Below are 20,431 nucleotides of genomic sequence, written 5' to 3'. Positions count from 1 at the left end.
ACCTGTGGCACGCGTGCCATAGGTTCGCCATCACGGTCCTACACCATTCCACACAAGTGTCTGTCCAGTCTCTTCTTAAAAGCCTCCAGTGATGGAGCACCCACAAGGTGCTCATTATTACAAGGAAAGTAATATGAGTAAAAATGCACTCTCTGGAACAATGCATGCAAAAATACATTCATGAGGAGCGGAAAAACATTGAGGATAAACAATTTGCATAATCTCTTTTTGCAACTTGTATCAAAGATATTTAATAAAATTCATGATCTGTACACTGAAAAATCTTGTGTGGAGGGGAAATGATCTCTCCTTCTGGTGCCGTTATGCTAAAAGTTGCAAGCTTTCAGTGTTGAATGCCACACTTGACCTGTAAATGGCCTGCAAAAGCTATACTTCATAAAGTAGGATATGGACTGGAAAAATAGCATTTTGATTCTATTTTTGATCAAATTAACTAACATCTTATTTAATGCCTTCAAGTCAGTTTTGCTTCCTAGCATCTGCCTGGATCAGTCATTTCAGAAATGTTTTGCAATTGCCTGCTTCCTAGGGCTGAGAAAAAGTGACTGGCCCAAGGTCACCCAACTGGCTTTGTGCTTGAGGCAGCTATAGAATGCACAGTCTTCCACTTTCTAACTTGAAGCTTTAATTACTACACCAAACTGGCTCTCTATTAGCAATTAACTGTATTAATTTCCAAGAATCAAAGTTGTAAATTGGTAATAAATTTAGTAATATACAAGTGTTAGTCTCAATATCTACTTTTACTATTTAGTGGCAAGTTTTGAAGGCTCTTGGGTTGCTTTAAAAACTTTCTGAGTCTTCTTCTAAGAAGAAGAAGATGAATAATTTATGTAAGTCTTGTAGTCTTTAAGTGAAATTGTCCATTGCATGCAAATTCTATTTATTTGCTGATTGGAAACTATTATACACAATAATATATTTGGTTCAGCAGTGTGACAAAAGGTTATACATATTATTTAAAATTACTCTTGAAACTGGCAGAAAGTAACCTCTAGTATGGATTTTATGAAGACACGTAGTATTCTTTCATTCACATGGATAGGAATCTGACCAGCAACTTATGAGAGTTTGATTTTAGACTCCATTTTAATAAAGCCGAATGAAATATTGCCCTTTTCCTGAACCAAATGTGCCATAAACACATGGAAATGGACAATTTAAATTTCTTGGCATATGTTTGTTGTTTGTTTGTTTGTTTTATTAGATTTATATACCGCCCTACTCCATGATATGGAATCATAGACTTTGGGTTAGCTACAAAAAGTAAGAAGAGATCTATTGAAATCAATGGCACAAGTTAGCCATAACTAACTGGTCCTATTGATATCAATGGTCCTACTCTGTGTTTAGTCTAGTGCTTACTGCAATATCATTTGTTAATATTATATACTATACATAACATTGAATCTGTTACTTCAAGTATCCCTACAGCATTTTAAGCACTACATGAAAAAAAGATAGAAGAAATATGGTATTAACTGAAATCATTCTGTAACATATTTTTTTATGGATTGAAAGAAAATGGGCCTTACATTTCATAACTTTTGAAAAAATAAATCATGCAAACATATATTAAATAATTTAATATATTAAATATATTAAATACAATTCTTTACCTGACTAGGTCATACATAATATTCTGCTGCTTCATTAATGCTGTGGTCTTAGTTTAATGCTTTATTTCGGAACATTTCCACACAGCACCTTCAGTTACTTCAAAAGCAGTCTCTGACTGTCACATCTCACAACTCAGCTGTACCCAAAAGCCAAAAGAGTGTATTGCTGGATAGGTAAATATAAAAGAAAATACAAAAAATCTAGTCCTTTTGCTTGATGTGCTGAAGCTCTTAAGAGCTTGAAGACAAATCCTTTGCTGAGACAAACATTCCCTTAATTTTGAGTTTTGGCTCCTCCCTCCCCCTTGAAGTTTTGCTGTCAGAGCCTTGTCTCAGCATTTTGAAGCTGGTCAGTTTGAGCTGTAGGAGAGTGAAAAGAATGGCTATGTAGAAGCACGCTCAATAGCGCTTCAACCACTAAGTTGCAGTCTCTTGCTTTTAACTTGCAGTGTAGATTTGAAAAGAGACTCAAAATAGACCTAAAAGGATAGAATACAACTACTGAGGTTTTTGGACTGTATCCCATTACTGTCCAAACAGAACAGCTCCTACCTATTTGATATGTGAATATCATTTACGGGCTAATTTATATTCAGCTTTATTCCAACAAATTATTGTAGGCAGAGATCCTTTCCTGTTACTGAAATGTAACTGGGAAGGTATCTTGCTATTGATAGCTTTTTGCAAAATAGTGCAATGCTTGAAATTAAATTACATTCCTTTATAGTCTTCCGAAATAGATCCTTTTTATGTACCATCATTTTGCCAGCATGATATCATCCTGGCTGAAGGGAGATTGTCATGCTATTTATATTGTGCTGCACTGTCCTTAAAGTGACCTTGCTTGCCCAGGGAATGACAGCTTTTCTACATCTATCAGGTGCTTCTTATTATTGCATTTGGGCTATGGACTACTGGTTATTTGTGTTAGACTATGAAGCTCAACATAGCATCCCCCAAAGCCACTAAAGGAAAAATGAATTAACCAAATGTTGTCAGTTACATGGAGGGCCATTGTCTTTATAAAAAGTAATTTTGGCCTGCTGTACCAATTTACATCCTTTTGCTACTGCTTCATAGAGATCAATATACAAATTAACAAAAACAACCAGAAACCAAAGCATAAATAAGCTCACCACGGCAGCATCTATTTTTGTCTTTTTGGTTCCATTTATAAAAATAAGCAAGCACTCTGATTTCCCCAAACTGTGGTTATTGATCAACTGATCCATAGGAAATGAATCAAAGCCATTGATCATCTAGCTGTAAGCCTTCCAAAAGGAGCAGGCCACCATGGGAAAGGGGAAAAGTGGTTTACAAAAAACAGAATATGTTAATGCTGAAAAAAACCAGATAACTCTATAAAGCAGAAAGATTGCCTAGAGAGAGAAAGTTAAGAATAAAACTTTTATCAGAAAATATTCTTGATGCTAGTGCTTCTGTTTTTTTTAAAAAAATCATAAATCAAGTTTAATTTAGGAAATAACACAGTGATAGAAAAGCCTGAGTTATTTAAGCCTATCTCTCAGGACCCATACTGTGCTCTCTTCCACTATGTTGAGAGTCAGAAAGATAAGAGAATAATGAATAAAGACACAACTATCCCATGTTTGCAATTCAACACTTTCACGCTAACTTTTTATACAGTATCCAGAAAAACTGCCAATGAAATAATAAATTAGGTTACATCTGAAGCTCCATTTTTATTTATTAAGGAAAAAATATATTACAATATTTCAAATGTTTGTTCAAAACATGGGGTTTTTATTATGTTGTATTATAATCTGCATAATATTTGATAGAGTTGAATAATCAATGAGTAAACACAACCTTTCTGGTTGCAATGGATGTAATGCCACATCCTTATACTCTATTTCCTTTCTTATCTTTTAGGCTTCCCAGTATAGAGGTGATGCTTCATAGCCAGAAGTAGTTTATGACATATAAATCTATATAGAACAAACCTGATCTAATTATTTAAACTAAGTTTAATTTAAATTAAACTTCACAGGCTCTGGTATTGAACGTGCTGGTGGAACAGCTAAGACAATACATGTAAAAGCACTGTAAGAAAGGTAATGGGTTTTACCCCATATGCAATGAAAGTGAACACTATAGTTCCATTTGACAGGTAATACTGTTCATTCAAATGGAGGTAAACTCAGTTATTTAAAAGGGCAATACATTAGTCACAAGCCATTTAACACATGCTTTTAACTTATTTTCAGATTTGACAGTGGTATCTGGGAGGCAGCATCCTGAAAGTGATCCCCCTAAAATCAGATATTTTCTGATTTGATATAAAATAAGAAATACAGTGCTATGAATGCCTTTTCAGAGGATATTAATACCAAACAGAGAAAGGGGATGTGGTGCCCATGGTGTGCCAGGAACAAAGAGCCAATTTGATCAAAGCAATGTTGCAGCTTTTCTAAATACATTACAATCTTGCCCCCATCTCTGAAAGAGGCAGAGCTTGCATTGCGATTTTGCAATAGTTTTCTATTGATCAAAAGCAATAAAATCCTATAGGTGAACCAGAGAGCAATTCTTTTAATACAGTGGTTTGTTTGTTGGTTGGATGGATGGATGAATTGGTTTTTATCCCTTTATTACATTATAAATAAAGGGATAAGGCAGGAGTGAAATCCAGCAGGTTCTGACAGGTTCTGGAGTACCGGTAGCGGAAATTTTGAGTAGTTTGGAGAACCGGCAAATACTATCTCTGGTTGACCCCAGAGTGGGGAGGGAATGGGGATTTTGCAGTATCCACCCCCACCAAGCCACACCACCAAGCCACACCACGCCCACCAAGCCACGCCCACAGAACCAATAAAAAAATGGATTTCACTACTGGGATAAGGCAACCAATAGGCATAATACTCCTTCCTCCTCCTATTTTCCCCGCTAAAGCAACCCTTTCAAAGCAGCATTTCGGGTCCAAATACATTATTATATTATATTATATTATATTATATTATATTGTATTGTATTGTATTGTATTGTATTGTATTGTATTGTATTGTATTGTATTGTATTGTATTGTATTGTATTGTATTGTATTGTATTGTATTGTATTATATTATATTATATTATATTATATTATATTATATTATATTATTACACACACACACACACACACACACCGTTCATGCATACACATATACATATATACACATATACACATGTGCAGCTCTAAAGGTAAATGATCCAGTCATAGGGACCAGGACAAAGTGAAGTGAGTATTTTAGTGAAGTAGATACCATGTGATAGAACAGCTGTGGGATGCTGAAATGCAGCATTATAGATGTCTTGTTACTCTATGTTTCTTTCTGGTCCTTTAATATGATGGACAATGTAATCCCACTGGTAGCACTACACTAATATTTAGTTAGTGTTACTTGCCTGTCAGTATATAGCAATGGGAGTGTTACTGCTCTTGTTGTATAACTGTATTTAACCATCTATTTTGAATCTTGAAATTAACTTGCTTTTCTGGATATTGGTTCCTATTGTAGAAACATACAATGGGATTGTTTTCTATTTTCATTTAGTCATATATCAACACCTTTAACTTTTTGATTTTCACTTAAGATTTTGCTGTTAATTCGCAAACTTGAGGCTTTGATTAACACCTCACAAAAAGATTCTCTTACATTGTTTTTACAATTTTCTTTCAGTTAATAAGACATTTTTTATTCTAAAAGAGAAAGAATTTCAGTATATTTCCCACGGGTGGCACATATTGTTTTTACACTTATTTATATATAAGATAATTATGGGATATATATGAAAGCCCTGCTTTCCCATCATCTCTCACTCAGGATGCAGTCTCCCAGGCTTTTCATTAAGTCCCAGGGGAACACATTATAAGAGAAATATTCTATAGGGCTTTTTTAGACTAGAAACTGTGGGTACAGATAGTCCTCGATGTATGACCATACATCCATTATGGATGTAAGTCATGACAGTCATAAAACAGGTCAACCATCCAATTTTACAACCTTTTTTTTTTTTTTTTGTGACAGCCATTAAGCAAATGTGCAGTTGTTCAGTGAACCAATTATTTGCTATGGACCAGTTTTGTCAAAATCTGACAAAAAGGTAAATGCCAGATTTTAGCAAAAATGGTGTTAAATGTGGTCATGTGACCATGGGATTCTGCAAACAGCCATAAATGTGGGCTGGTGGCCGAGCACCTGACATGTGGTCATCCAACTGTGGAAGATGGTGGCTTTTGGAACTTAGGAACTGGGTTGTAAGTACCCCAGTTATGACATAACTTTGAATAGTCACTAAGCGACTATTAGTCAAGATTGACTGCTTGTAAGTCAAGAATACCTGTAACTAGAAAGTCTTCTGAGTGATAGAATGTAACAGAAAGGAAAAAACTTCAGCTTCACCATCTCCATTTAAAACACACACACATACCCTACATTGTTTTAATGATCCTTTGAGCAAACACCTTTATGAAACTGCTTTGCATCCATGGTTCTAAGGGGTGAAATAAAGCAGACATATGATTTAACTTCATATTAATTTTAGGAGCTCTTCCAAAATTTAAATAACCAAAAGTGGCCACATTCAAACTTCTAAATAAAACTTTCTCAGTGAAATCTGAAGAAAAAAAATTGACTTTATTTTAAAATTGCAGGTTTCATCTGTTCCCCAATTAGAGAAATGAGACAGGAGCAAAGAAAACTTCATAAAAATGATCAGAGATCCTCCAGTTCCATGACTCCAGGGTTAAATAAAGTCGTGGGTTTTGATCAGCAGTGTTTTTGTGCAGGTGCCTGATAATGGGTCATAAACCTTTGCAAAGGAATCATAAAGCTGACATTATTTTTCTAATTAGTAAAAAAAAGAGAGAAATAATTGGGCGTCTTCCTAATGAGCAATCATTTGATCTTGCTTATGTTGGCAAACATGCAAGGCACTGTCTGCTCCTTTCATTTAATAAGGGCAATGTTTGCCGCTTCAAATGAGAGGTAAACTATACAAAACAATATGACCAGAGCAAATCCTCTCCTTTTTTTTTCAGTCTAACTACCAGAGTGACCAATTGATACAGTTATTCTGCCACAAACATTTCTGTGTGCAGGCTATAAAATGAAATTTCATAAAATTTTCCTTGAGAATGATACAAGAAAAAATGAAAGCATTTAGTCTTCTGCTACATGCTAACCTTAGAGATGGGTTATAACTAAAGACATGCTTGGGAAAAAGGAAGGGAAAGAGGGAGGGAGAGAGAGAAAGGAGTAGAACAGAACAGAACAGAATAGAATAGAATCTGGACCAGTAAATACTAAAGCTGAAGCTAAAACTAAAGTTAAAAGGACTTATCTAATTTGACAAAATATTATTTATTTATTACTAATTTATTCACTGTTTCACACAATTACTTCACAGCAGTGTACAGGAGTGAAAGGCAAAGCCAATGCAACAATAAAATTCAATGGTATGTTAATCACCCCATCAATGCATATTTGTGAATCAAAGTGTTGACCTGCTTCAAAGCAATGAATCTAGTCAGTCAGATGGTTTAAAATGCTTTGTATTGCTGAGTGCTGCTGCTGATTTTGTTAATATACAATTTTGAAATGTTACTTCTAACCTATGGGGAATTCTGGGGGCCAACGTGACTAATATATTATGGGCTCTCTGATATTGACTTGAATTGCTAGCCAAGGAGTTTTATCATCTCATTAAACTGTATGCCTATTTAAATTCTTTTGGGGTAGCAAAGTTAACAGTATTGGAGATAACAGCCATTTCCCCAAGTCTCTTTTAATGTTTCTATACTGTGAGCTAATGGAATAATAAACTTCTCTTTTATTCTGTTCCAGCACAGCCATACTGGTCAACCATTTAAGCTAACTCTTATTTTTCCATACAATCAGTGGTGGGCTCCATATTTTTTAACAACCGATGGCGACTCAAGGTGGCTTACACGAATATAAAAACATCATATAAAAATAATAAAAGAAAATAATAAAATAATAAAAAATAATAAAATAGCCCCCTACCCATCCCCATCCTGGTGACAACACATATTTATTCAAGCCATTTAATGGGCTCCATCCTACTTTGGATTCCCCAGGCCTGCTGGCAGAACCATAGGTATAAATTTGCCTCATATACCTCCCATTCCACGCTTTCTGCAAAGACTAAAGACTTTTTCCCCAATTTTAAAACAGCCTATCTCCTTCACACAGTGATTCTGGACAGTGTAAAAATAGTATATAAAATTTAAAAGAGGCAAGCAATGTTAAAAATTAATTAAAAGATGGAGAAGGGCTTTCAGGATGTCGACCAGCCACGTAGCTTTTTGTTTCTCTGGGTGCCCCAAGCAAGGCCATAAGCTATGTTTTCATGCCTTCCAGAAAGTGAGGAAAGTGGGGGCCCACATTACCACTGGGGAGGAGAGTGTTCCACAGGGTGAGGGCAACAGCAGAGAAAGGTCTCTTCCTGGATCCTACCAGGCAGAATTCTTTGGCTGACAGGATCTTCAACATACCTTCCCTGCCTGACCAGGTAGGACAGGCTGATGAAATGGGACTTCCTTCTCTTGTGCCCCCTTCCACCACCTACTCCTTTCTTTTCCTCCAATTTTCTACTTTGTTTTCACTCAAACCTTCCTAACTTATTGTCTCACTTCAAAGGAGAAAAGGTCCTACCGCCTCAGCTCCCTGTTTATCTATAATAGAGTAAGATGGCTGTTTTATATTCTTTTCTTTGTACTTAATTATGTTGGTGCTTTCACAATTGCAGTTTCTGTGACACCTGCAAATATCCACAAATTCATAGATTCCTGTACGCTGAATCTTTCCTGAATGAACTAAAATGAGATTTTATCTGCCTGGAAACTTCCCAGGTCATCTATTCTAATGGCAAGGAATCTCACAGAATAAGTGAGTAGATTCACTCCAAGCCCTATGGTCTGCCAGATGCTTTACATTTGCCTCTGATTTCACAATCACAGTCCAACAGCAAAACCCAGAGATTAATTTATATTAACTGAATCCTTAAACCTAGGACTCTAGCTTAAGGCTATGTCACTTGTATACTGAGAGAAGAAAATGAAAGCAACATAATGGAGACTTGGAAAGAAAAAAATAAGAGCTGCAAGATAAGGAAGGTGCAGTAGCACTTTTGTATCAGGAGGCTCGGTAACGACTGGCATGCTTCTAAGTTCTTAGCGCCTTCCGCCGTGCCCTTAAAACCCACTTTTTCCAGCAAGCCGGGCTGGCTTAAGAAGAAATTTTAAATGTTTTAATTGGTTTGTATTTTTAATTTTGGGCCAAATTTATATATATTTTAATTGTTTTTAATATTTGTATTTCATGTTTTTTAATTCTGGCTGTACACCGCCCTGAGTCCTCAGGGAGAAGGGTGGTATATAAATTTAAAATAAAATAAAAATAAATAAATAAATAAAGTTCGGTGATGGACTTACAAGTCTTCTGTGACGGTATCTATGAGGCTACCTATTCCAGATAATTCTAGGAACATGAATAGGAAATGCCCAATTACCAAGAGGTAATATGAGAGTTCTGAAAGCGGCCATTCTCTATGAGGGTTCTTCTACTCTGGAATAAATATAAGGATGATTTCCTTTTCATGACCTTCCAGAAGCTTGATTGTCTGGAAGGCCTTTGAAATTTCATTTATTTAAAATGTGGGCTCCAGATGTGATGGTAATGGTGATGGTATTAGTAGCGCTGATGGTTGTGGTGATGATAATAATAGATTTATTGCCTTTCGTAGTATTGTTTGCAATGGCCACTGTAATTTGTACCCTTCACTGATTCCCAGGAAACTGACGTTGGCAATAATATATGAATAAACTTCAAAAAGTCTGCAAGTAGATCAAACAGCCATGTATGCACACTCACCCCATCATCCATGTTCTTTCTGTAATCTGCTATTTTAAAATATTAACAATGTGGGCAAATGAAATAAATACAAGTAGCTTTGCAATTTGAAGCTCGGAAAAGATTGCCTACAGAATTTTTATTCCCCATTTCTCATGCTTGCAATCAAGTCTGTGTGAGAGAGAGAGAGAAAGAAAGGAAGGGGTGGGAGAGACAATTCCTCTTTAATCAACTCGTCACTAGCTCAGAAAAGGTCTCAAAATAAAATTAAAGCATGCCAAGAGAAGAATTCAGTTTCAGATCAGTGCTGCTATTGTATTTCATTGTCAAGGAAGGTAATCTCTTACTCATTTGTAAGTAGGGTAATCTTGAATGGCTTGATTCCACCCCCCTCTCTCTCCAAGGAGGCTGGCCTGAATTTGTCTAGCAGACTGCTCAGAGACAGGGAAAAGGGAACATTACATTTGCTTTCTTTTATTTGCTCTCCATCAGTCAGGACTCCTTGTGTAACATCTTTCATTGGTCATTTCCCTTCTCTGTTTGCTGGCATCTTGTACATATCAGTCTCCCATCTGCATCACATGAGGTTGATGGAACAAATGATCTCAATCATCAATACAAGCAAAGCATCAGTGCATGAAGAGAAGCAAAGGAAAGGCATTGGATTATTTCTTCTTCTTCTTTTCCTCCTCCTCCTCCTCCTCCCTCTAAATCTTGATTTTACACATCTGAAGTGAAATCGCTATGCATGAGAAGTATTCTATTTATAATTCCTTCATCATTTTTTCGTATGCAGTGCGAAGCTATACACTGACAAATTTTCTCACTGAAGGTTTGTTTTACCAGTTCTGTATATCATATTTATGGAAGGCCATGCTGGAATCCTAATTCAAACTATATATATAATATATAGAGGTACAGAGTAAAAACTCAAAATGGCTATATTTTTATTACCTCCTTTTTTTAGATCACACACTATATAAACATTTACTTTGTTTAAAATGTACTATTCCAGACACCATCAGAAAATAACCCTATAAAAATAAAATAAATGTAAAGAATAAAACGTGTCTTTCGTATATTTTTTATTCATCAGCAGCCATGTATTGCAATATTCCAGAGACAGTTGCTAAAGTAGTTACAATATTCAAGTTGTTATCAATCAGTGAAATATTCTCTATTTTGTGTATTTTAAAACGTGTTCCTTTATATGTATGTAATATCATTATATGGTAATTGAGCTACAACTGGGCTTCACCATTGCCCTGAAAATTCACTGGATGACTTTGTGCAAATCATTCTCCCTCTCTCAGTCCAATTTACTATTGCAACTTGTAAAAAAAATGGAAGTGAAAGAATTATATCTGCTGTTATTTACTCCTAGAAAAAATGGTGAGATATAAATCTAACAAAAATGTAGTAGAAGACAATATCTTTAGCTCAGGGTTGAACTGTGGAGTCTTTGATGCTCTCTGAGCTCTGTTGTATGCTTACATACAACATTACTCAACTAGGTAACATCATTACTGTGAGGCTGATTATTTCACCTAGTTGGGTAATGGAATATCTGCAAGAAAATAACCAAGCTCAGAAACCACCAAGAATTCCATAAATAGATGTAACTATTGAAATTAAATTTTCCCTGAGTTCAGTTCAGTTCAGTTCAAGTGGCTTCTCCTTTCAGGAGATTGATTATCCTTAGTCTTCACTATGTCTGCCTCTGTGCTGTTTTTGCACATTCTTCATGATTTTGTTGTCTCCTACCTCTTTTTACTCCACTGCTCTTTCTAGTAATGTCAGGGCCCTTTGCATAGAATGAGAATTACTTCTAAATGTAGACATAAATAGCTTATAAATAGCTCCTTTTTTGATGGTTTTTATGACATTTCTTTTCTCTTGTGCTATCTCTAGGACTTCAAGATTTGTTCTTTTGAGACTTCAAGAGATTTTAAAGATTCTCCTTAAAAGCCACATTTCAAAGGCTGCAATCCATCCCAACTCTTAACTATTGGATATCCAGGGACTTGAAATTGATGATCTGCTGGGTGCCTTCCAATAAATAGGCAGATCAATTATCTCCAATCTGACCATTAAATGGAATGAAGAAGTCACTCTGAGTAGCAGATGGGACAGCTAATGAATTGGATACAACCATCCAACAATGTCTTCCTAATGTGTCACCTGGGGCACTCCATCCACTAGAGTGGCTGGGTCTCCCTCCTGACGACTTTGAGAAGGTTCAAGAGAACTATCAGAGATCCTGTTGTCACTACCACAACCCCCTTGTTTTGCTCAGAAAACTCCTTCAGGACGATGGTTGTAGAATGGCCAGTTGACTTTTTATTGAATGCAGAAAAGTTTGCTGACAATCAAGAAACACTGTGCAGAAAAGAAGGCAAAGAAAGAAGAAAGAGTGAAGAGAGAAGTTGAGAAGGATCTGTTTTACTTCTCTCTCAAGCTATAGATTTTCTTACAACATTGCTGTATAGAGAACAGCAAAGTTGTGAGGAAAAAGGTAATTTGCACTCTTTTTAAAAAATCTACATGTATGTAAAAGATGGTTCTTAATCTGTACAACTAAATTGTGTGTGTGTGTGTGTGTGTTCCACTCATTACAATAATAATTTTAATATTTTTTCTGTTGTCATTCTAGGGTTTACCTGTTGCAGTCAATGAGCAAAATTGCCAGATATTCTTTGCCTGTTTTAGCATCCATTAATTTTCTGTGTTCTCCTTCCTTTCTTTCAATGAAAAAATACTAGGTCATCAAATTGCCAAGTACTGATTCAGTGAAACGCACAGTGCATTGGTTTCTCTGAGGGAATTATTGCTCTCAGTCTTGCAGTTTGTCTCTTGGCTGTGAGAAGCTGCATTTGATTGCCCAATTCACTGCAATACATCTATTTTCCATTAAAAGTGCAATTTGTACAAACTGACTTTTATTACTTATCAATTGTTGAGAGGAAAATGGAGAGGGGATGGGAGATGGGAGATGGAGGAGGGGACGAGGGAGAGGAGAGGGAAGAGCGGAAGGGAGGGATGGGAGGGAAGGGAGGGAAGGGAGGGAAAGGAAGCAGGAGAGTGAGGGAGAGGGGAGAGGGAGAGGATGCCAGATTATCAGTATCAGAATGATTTCCACCAAAGAATTGCAGAAAAGTGGTCGTTTACATTCATTCATTCATTCATTCACTAAATGACAAAATCAAGTCATTCTATTGAGCAAGCTATAATAGAAATGTATTTGATTGAAAGAGGAACATATAATCTGGAGGAAGTCAAGAAGTCACATAGATAGTTTGGTGACATGTACCTGACTCTTTTTCTCTACAATCATAGAGTTTCTCGATTTTTCTCATCAGAGTTCATGCAACCCAGGGAACTTGGTATTATTTAAAATGCAAGGCAATATGATAAATTCCTGCATCCTACCCAATTCAGAAAAATTGAATGCATGCAAAACAGTATGCCTATGCAGAAGAGAAGCCTACACTGCAGTTTGAAATGGCTTTGGAGGAAAAAAAAATGTGGATAATTGCAGTGCTTTTACGATGGAAAATACTGCAAGTGTGTGTGGGATGTAGACAACAAAGCTTTTGTTTTGTATTTTCATGCTAGGGTTGGAAAACTGCATGTAACAAAAAAGAGTGAGAGTGTATGTTATAATTAAAGGTACAATAGTAACTATATAAATTAAACATATATGACAGATGTCATAAACTTTGTTTTTTAAACCAAATTTTTACAAGTACAGAAATAAACAGAGATTGTTGGCAAATATGCATATTTTTGTTTGCCACTTTTAGTGCAAAATCAAGATCCATATATAGCACATTTTTGCACTAAAGCAGCGGTCACCAACCACTGGTGGTCTGCAAGAAAATTTTGGTGGTCCACAGAAAAATTATTTGCATTGTTTATATTGCACTAAATACTATTTATCTTTTTAAAAAATTCATATTAGTGGTCCGCGGGATTTAAAATTATGAATTTAGTGGTACCTGAAGTCTGAAAGGTTGGCGACCCCTGCACTACAGCATTGTTTTGCAGCAACTTTCAGAAAGTAGGGTATGTTGAAAATAAATTAAAAGCAACTTGGTTCTGGAATCCATCTTCTTCACACAATAGTCGCAATTCCTGTAGTTGTTGTGGGGAGGAGTTAAATTGTATGATTCCTCTCTTGCCCTTGTCCTAATATCAGAATTGTGAAGAAATGTAGATTGATGGAGAAATCTGTTTAGTTTTCATTTAAAGCAGGGAAATACACAAATTCTAATAAAAATGTGGACAATTTTCTGTGATAATTTTAAATGCATATGTTGTAAATATAATTGATAAAGCTATATCTACACCCATGAGTGAAGATACAATGGCAATATTTATATTTACTGTACCATCGCTGTGCAGAACTGTTGCACACAGTTCTGGTAGCAGACCATAAGTTTCATGGAACAGGGATGTAGCTACTATCTTAATATTTAAACATAATTTATGTATTCAGAGTAGGGTACTGTTGAAAACAGTTGATGAGGAGAGGAAGATGGACAAATAATCTTTGCAGAAGCAAGAAACCCGGCCTTCGCAGCCTTCGCAGAAGCAAGAAACAGACTCTCTGCAAAGAAAAAAACTTCTTTATTTACACATTGGGAATTAACTGCATTCACCAACAGAAAGTCCAGGCAAGAGTCCTGCAAGAAGTTAAATGAAACAATATTCCTTATCAGCTCGTTATGATAAATGCAAGGCTGTGAGTTCCCAGCCAGGAGGCTGCCAATTAAGTCAGTTCAAACAGAGAAATAGACAAACCTCAGTTCTGGCAAGGCAGTCTTTGTCACACGAAACACACAAGGAGCAAACTTTCCAGAAATGCGAATGGTTGTCTGCAACAACCAAACATCTCCCTTTGCTTCCTATTTATTCCCCAGCCAGGGAGGGGCCAGTCAGCATCCATGTTTGTTTTGGTTCCGGAGCCAGCTCATTGTCCTTCGTTGTTCACCTCTCCTATCTGCTCTGCACATATGCGCATCTGGAACAGGCCCCAACTGTTCTTCCTCATCTCTGACTCCGAAGGCAGCTGCTTCTCTGGCTGGGAAATGCCAGATGGCCCTGGCTCTATCTCTTGTTCGATGCTGAGCATCCATCAGAGCCTTCCCCAGGCTCCAAAACTAGCCCAGGTTCTTCCCCAACCTCCTCATCTTCTGAGTCTGGTGTGCCACAACAATATCCCAGTATGTGGATTTTCTGAAAGTAACAGGCCAAATTTTCATGCTTTGTTATAAATTGGTAATTGACATGAAGCTTTACCAAAACTTTAGTTATTGCTTCTGGGATGATGATGATGATGATGATGATGATGATGATGATGATGATAATGTTGATGATTTTATTGTAATAGATCAATCTTCCCATAATAAGTACCTTCTAGATGTACTGAATGTTAAATTCCAAAATTCCAAGGAAGCATGTACATAGTCAAGAAGAATTCTGGGAGTTGCATACATAGTACATCTAAAGAGTACCAGATTGGGAAAATTTGCAAGAACAAATAGTTTTAGCAACCCATACCACATGTGTAGGACATGCTCTTTTCCTACCAGAACCTATACAAAACAATGCACCCAGTGTTTATTACTGTGCTCTTCCTCTAATAAACTCAGCATAGCATCTCCTCCCTCTATCTCCTTTCTAATAACAACCTTCTGAGTTGGTTAAAATCAAGAAATAACACCTGGTCCAAGATAATCCAATAAGCTTCCAAAGCCATTGATCTATTTCTGGCCACTTCTTGTATTTATCCCCGCGCTGTGGGGGTTTTCAATTGTATTTTTAATGCAATTACAGTTTGTTTAAGACCATCAACACCCCTGAAATCTGAAACATATTTTGCTAGCAGATTTCGAGAATGAAAATTCTTTGTACACCAGATTTTTCTGTCCCCACCCCCATCCGCACCCTCCTCCTGTACATAAATGTGCCATGTTAAATCTACCAAAGGGATATTTTCAGTCCTGTACATGCTGAAAACATGACACTGGATATCTGTCTTTTCCCCTTTCCTTAGAATAGCAAGATTGCATATCCAGACAATTGTCCTGCATTAAGGTGCTCCACCACCTTAGCAGAGAATATATAATTTGAGAGATCACTAGCTTGTGTCCAGGCTTGCTACTTTCCCTGAATATGGCCCCACTTTCATGCTTCCCCTTCATGCTCCAGCTGACAGAGAAGCTTGCAAATCCTTTTCTTCATGGTTGCATCTTGACCTTGACCTCAAAGCTTTAGAGGAGGTAGCCTCTGCATTCGAAGCAGGCATTGTCCACTGTCAACTCCTTTTTTTTTCTTTTGATATTAAGGAGAGCAAAAGGTCAGGCGAGATACTCGCCTTCTTAGATTTAGCATTTGGTAGAGGTTGGGGAGGGGGCTTCTCTTCTTTCCTTTGCACTATATCGCTGCTTTTTTGTGTGTGTGTACTTTTCCTTCCTCCCTCTCCCCAGGCTGGTCAGGTATGCAGCATCATTTCATTTCTTTATCTAAAGCCTCCACTATTTTCTTCTCCAGTATATACGAAGAGGGAGAAACAAATTGGGAAGGAGAACGAAAGCTATATAAGCGAGAACTGAATCTATATATGTGTCAGACATTTGGAGGCAGAAAGACAAAAGCACTGAGTTAATTACCCATCATTTGCTGCTGCTGAGTAGCACAGATGGTAGCAAGTGATATGTGAATGGCATGGGGCAGTGAATTATTCGATCTTTTTTTAGATTAATCGCCAATGGCGAAGTAGGTGATTGCAAAGGTATAAAATATATGCATGTGTTCTTTTGAAAATGAAATATTTGGAGAATACTAAATATGGAGTATGATTTTCCCATGATAAAGAGATCACATTAGATCAAAGAGTAACATTTCACTCCAGGTAACCTGAGAGAGAGAAACAAAAAGGAAAAAAAAAAAACCCTTATGAACTGGCTTACAAGCAGCAACAAATAAACCCTATATATTTAGAAGTGCTCTTTCATTCAGCAGAAGATTTCACTGTAAAAAAGGCACTGGGAAGAAAGCTGTTGTACGGAACAGTAAGTAGAGAATTGTGCTGTTTTTTTAAAAGCACTAATAAAGCACAGATTGAAAATAGAAATCAGAGATAAGAGTGACAATTTCACAGCAGCGTCCTGCTTGGCAGAGATAGTGATGAGAAGAAAAGAACGAAATATGTTGTGTGTGTGTATCTGAGCATGCACATGCATTATACAATACAACACGCACGCATGCACAGACACACACAAACACACCTTCCAAGGTCAGGATGATATACCAGTAATTCCCCTCCGATTGGCAAAAATGCTCAACCTTTCTTCTTCTTCCCTTATACTAAAAGAAGAAAAATCTTCCTGCATTTTCAGTTGCATCAATAATTAATTGGTACACGGGAAAAGCAGATGCTGTCTTTTTTGCAGATCATAGAAACTGCTCCATCATCAAAATGTTGCCAGTCATCTCATTATTAAATCTATATGGTGCTAATATTATGAAGAATGAGAGCGAATGAGAGGAAGCCAGCAAGCCACAATAGTCTTCTTGGAATGCCTTCCCCTTGATGGCATTTTCTGACATTTCTAATTTAGCTAGAAAGTGGTTGTCTCTGCGCCATCAGCTGGGGTGGGGAAGTTTCAAAGAGACTCCTTCCCTGCCCTTCTCCTTGAGGATGTTTCTTAATCAAACTAAACAGAATCTGGCCCACATTACTGGTTGCGGTGACTTTGCATTGTATGGTGATGGGAGGGAGTTGCAAGAAGCTGGAAGAATAAGGCTGGGTTGTATTAGTCAGCAACACTGGGCAGTGCATTTAAACTGCCACCCCTTTAATGTGAATCTAGGTTAAGAAGAAAATGCAGCACGAGCCAATCTGCTCCAGAGAAAAGAGAAGCATCAACCATTACAGAAGACTAAAATTTCCAACATGTGGTTTCATTAAAAGCTAGGCTTTCAATACAATATCATCTGTTAAAAGCTGGTGGATTTCCTTTCTTCCACCCCACCCCACCCCACCCCACCCCAACAATCTCTTTTTCACTTGATATGCCAATACAGGAAAAGATGCAAATAAGGCAACTGCACAGCTTCCAGTCCACATAATAGCACAAAGAACGATAGAGGCTGTGTGCGTAACTTACCTACCTTAACGGCACACTGACTTTGCAGAGGCAATGCTTGAATCACTGAAGCAGCAGGAGGGGGGAAGGTTGGCATACATTTCTCCTTGCTGTAGCTTTCCATAATAAATCTCTCATGGTTCCAGTTTAGGGTGTTGGGTTTTTTTGTTTTTTTTAAAGTAAATTTAAAAGAATGCAGCATTTGAGCAAATGAGAGAGTAAATGCTGCAGGCGGGGACCGGTGATGAGTTAGCATCCCTAAAATGAGAACATTGTTTCCCCTTTCTGAAATTAGAAAGAAAGGGATGTTTATATCCAGCAAGGATAATTTAAACAAGATTGCAAGCAAAATATATCCAGTTGGGCTTTGAGGAGCGTATCTTCTAATCCTGCCTAGACGAGATAAGGAGTTGCTACTGAAGGGCCCTCTAATGTTTATTTGAACACAAAGGATGGATGATTTATTGTACAGGACATAACTGTACCTGTGGATGCATATTGATAGCAGTTCTTGAAATGTCACACAATCCCTCGCACATTTCAAAAAGCGGCGCTTTGGAAAAAATGCCGGGCCATAGAGCAGCGGGAGAGGAAGGGAAGGGTAGGGGAAGGAGCCATCTCTGGAAAAAGAAATGATGGAATCAGAATCTAGACATTATCTGCTCATCTAGTTATAGATGTTTTTAAAGTGTAGCCAGTTCACAAGTAGAAAAAAGCATTCATATAGCTTTTTACTGCTCCAGAAATATTTATTAAGAAAACTGTGGGTAGCTATTACTTATAGCCTTGTAGGTCTTTTCTTTTCTTTCCCTCCCTCCGTTCCTCTCTCTTCTTCTTCTTCTTCTTTTTTTTTTATGAAACAAAGATGAAATTGAAATTGATTTTTGGGGCAGACATTTATATTGAAAGGAAGATCGTTTTATATTTTTCCCAAGGTGAGGCCCTCATTCCCTCTGAAATACAAAAAGTGCAGGAAATGAAAGCCTTGCTGAACAACAACTGGCCAGGCATTTTGCATAGGAGGTTTTCCATTGCCAGTAGAATTTATTCTTTGTTCCCTGACATGGTGGCCTGGAAATACACACTTGATTTTCCTCATTCTATGCAAATACAGATATACATATTGTTTGTTGTGAACACAACAAACTTCATGCCTAAATCATGTCCATGTTATTCAGAAAATAATAATGGTCTGTTTACCAAATCTTTTTTTGTTTTTTGTTTTTGCGCTGCTTTGTGTTAGTTTTTCAGGAGCTCCAAAAATCCGTGCCATGCACAAGGAACATACCCGTGTAGGTCTCATTCTCATATGTACTGAAGCAGTTTAAATCCCAATGAAGTCAATGTAAAATTAATTGAATGAACATACAGCTATGGCTCATATTTAAGAAGGAAGGTCGGTAAAAATGAATGATAAATTTGTCTTTTTTTTTTTTAAGGAAGTTCTGAAAGCAATTCCAACATGATATTGTGCACATTATGTCTGCATCACAATAGAATTCACAGCCCTTCTCCTGATTCACTTATATATTGTTACTCAGAGTGGTAGCGTTCACTCTTAAATGAAACTGTGTAAAAAATTACAATGCCGGAAAAAAATGATTCTAGGATGGTAAGAAAGAGCATAAACTAATACCAAGTTTTAAAAAATGGCAAAGTACAAAATAATTTACCATTATGGTAGTCAGTTTTATAGCATATCTTTTCTTCTCTGTATAACAATGTCTTTCTTATACTTTTTTTAAAAAAAACTTTTCTGTTTGCATTGACCTTCCTGGTTAGAAAAAAGAAATAGATTGTGCAGAGGTACACCAGATTATCTGATTCTGCTGCACATGCTTCATTCTGAAGAGTATATACATGCAGGCAGGTGCCTTTACAATTGTGTGGGGTGAAAAAAAATGCAACAATAAATCATTTATGTAAGATTTAATCCAGTATGCTCTTTGTTCTGTACCAAGCCACATAATGTGGGTAATCCTTGATAAGATGTCCACAGTTTTACGTGTGATGGGGTGATATTGGTTAGGCATGCAAATCAGCTGCCTCATCTGATTAATTTGCAAATTGGTACCCTACATAGGATTATTTTACCTCCTTATCCATTACCTTTTTTCAACATTTAGCTTCGTCTTAGAAGTTGTGTGCTTCCTGAGATAAAAGAAAAGTATTTCCACACGGAATCTTGTTTTTCATCAGTAAGCAAGCACACAGTGTTTTTAGCACCATGAATAGTATGGTCACTAGATTCATGCAGCAAATGGCTAATACCATCAAAGTCAGAAATTTAGCCTGTATTAAACTGCAAATATTTGATTAAGGACTGGGAGAATCAATGTTTAGGCAAGTAGTTCCATAATCCCGCCCCCCCAAAATCCATTTTTAAGAACAAGAGAGAAAGATATTTAGATTTGTTCTGCTGGTCTAAATTATTTCATTTCTTTTCTTTTTTACACATACATCACAGATTTCCCCTATGAAATTTTATACAAAAAAGAAATCAATAATTCCTTCTTCTCATTCCCATTCTATCCCACTTTCAATGTACCAAAAGACGCCTTTTCAGCCTGATGGCCTGCATATAAATTGAACTTCAACTTCCATAATTCCATCTAACATGGAATTTGGGAAAGACTGACATATCTGGAAGATTGTCACTGGAAAATGTTTGTGTGAAGCAATATTTTGAATATCTAGAATCTCATGGAAGTCAACTGTACATCTTTTTTAAATGCAGTAAATTTATTTATTCTAATTTTATTTG

The 20,431-nt window shown here is 36.8% G+C and overlaps 1 long non-coding RNA gene across 1 annotated transcript in view; it reads right to left on the bottom strand.

Moving 5' to 3' along the window:
* LOC132709131 (uncharacterized) overlaps positions 1-19,315 on the bottom strand; it is a 95,118-nt gene extending 75,803 nt beyond the window's left edge. Inside the window, exon 1 of the long non-coding RNA XR_009620156.2 lies at positions 17,689-19,315. This is a non-coding gene — a long non-coding RNA (uncharacterized LOC132709131). The remainder of the gene's footprint in view (positions 1-17,688) is intronic.
* Between the last annotated feature and the right edge of the window lie 1,116 nt (positions 19,316-20,431).

The sequence above is a fragment of the Pantherophis guttatus genome, chromosome 3, assembly GCF_059756535.1.
Source record: "Pantherophis guttatus breed Tessera chromosome 3, ASM5975653v1, whole genome shotgun sequence".
In the NCBI taxonomy this organism is placed as follows: Eukaryota; Metazoa; Chordata; class Lepidosauria; order Squamata; family Colubridae; genus Pantherophis; species Pantherophis guttatus.
Note: the sequence above shows the minus strand (reverse complement) of the source record. Positions and strands in the feature narration are given on the sequence as shown.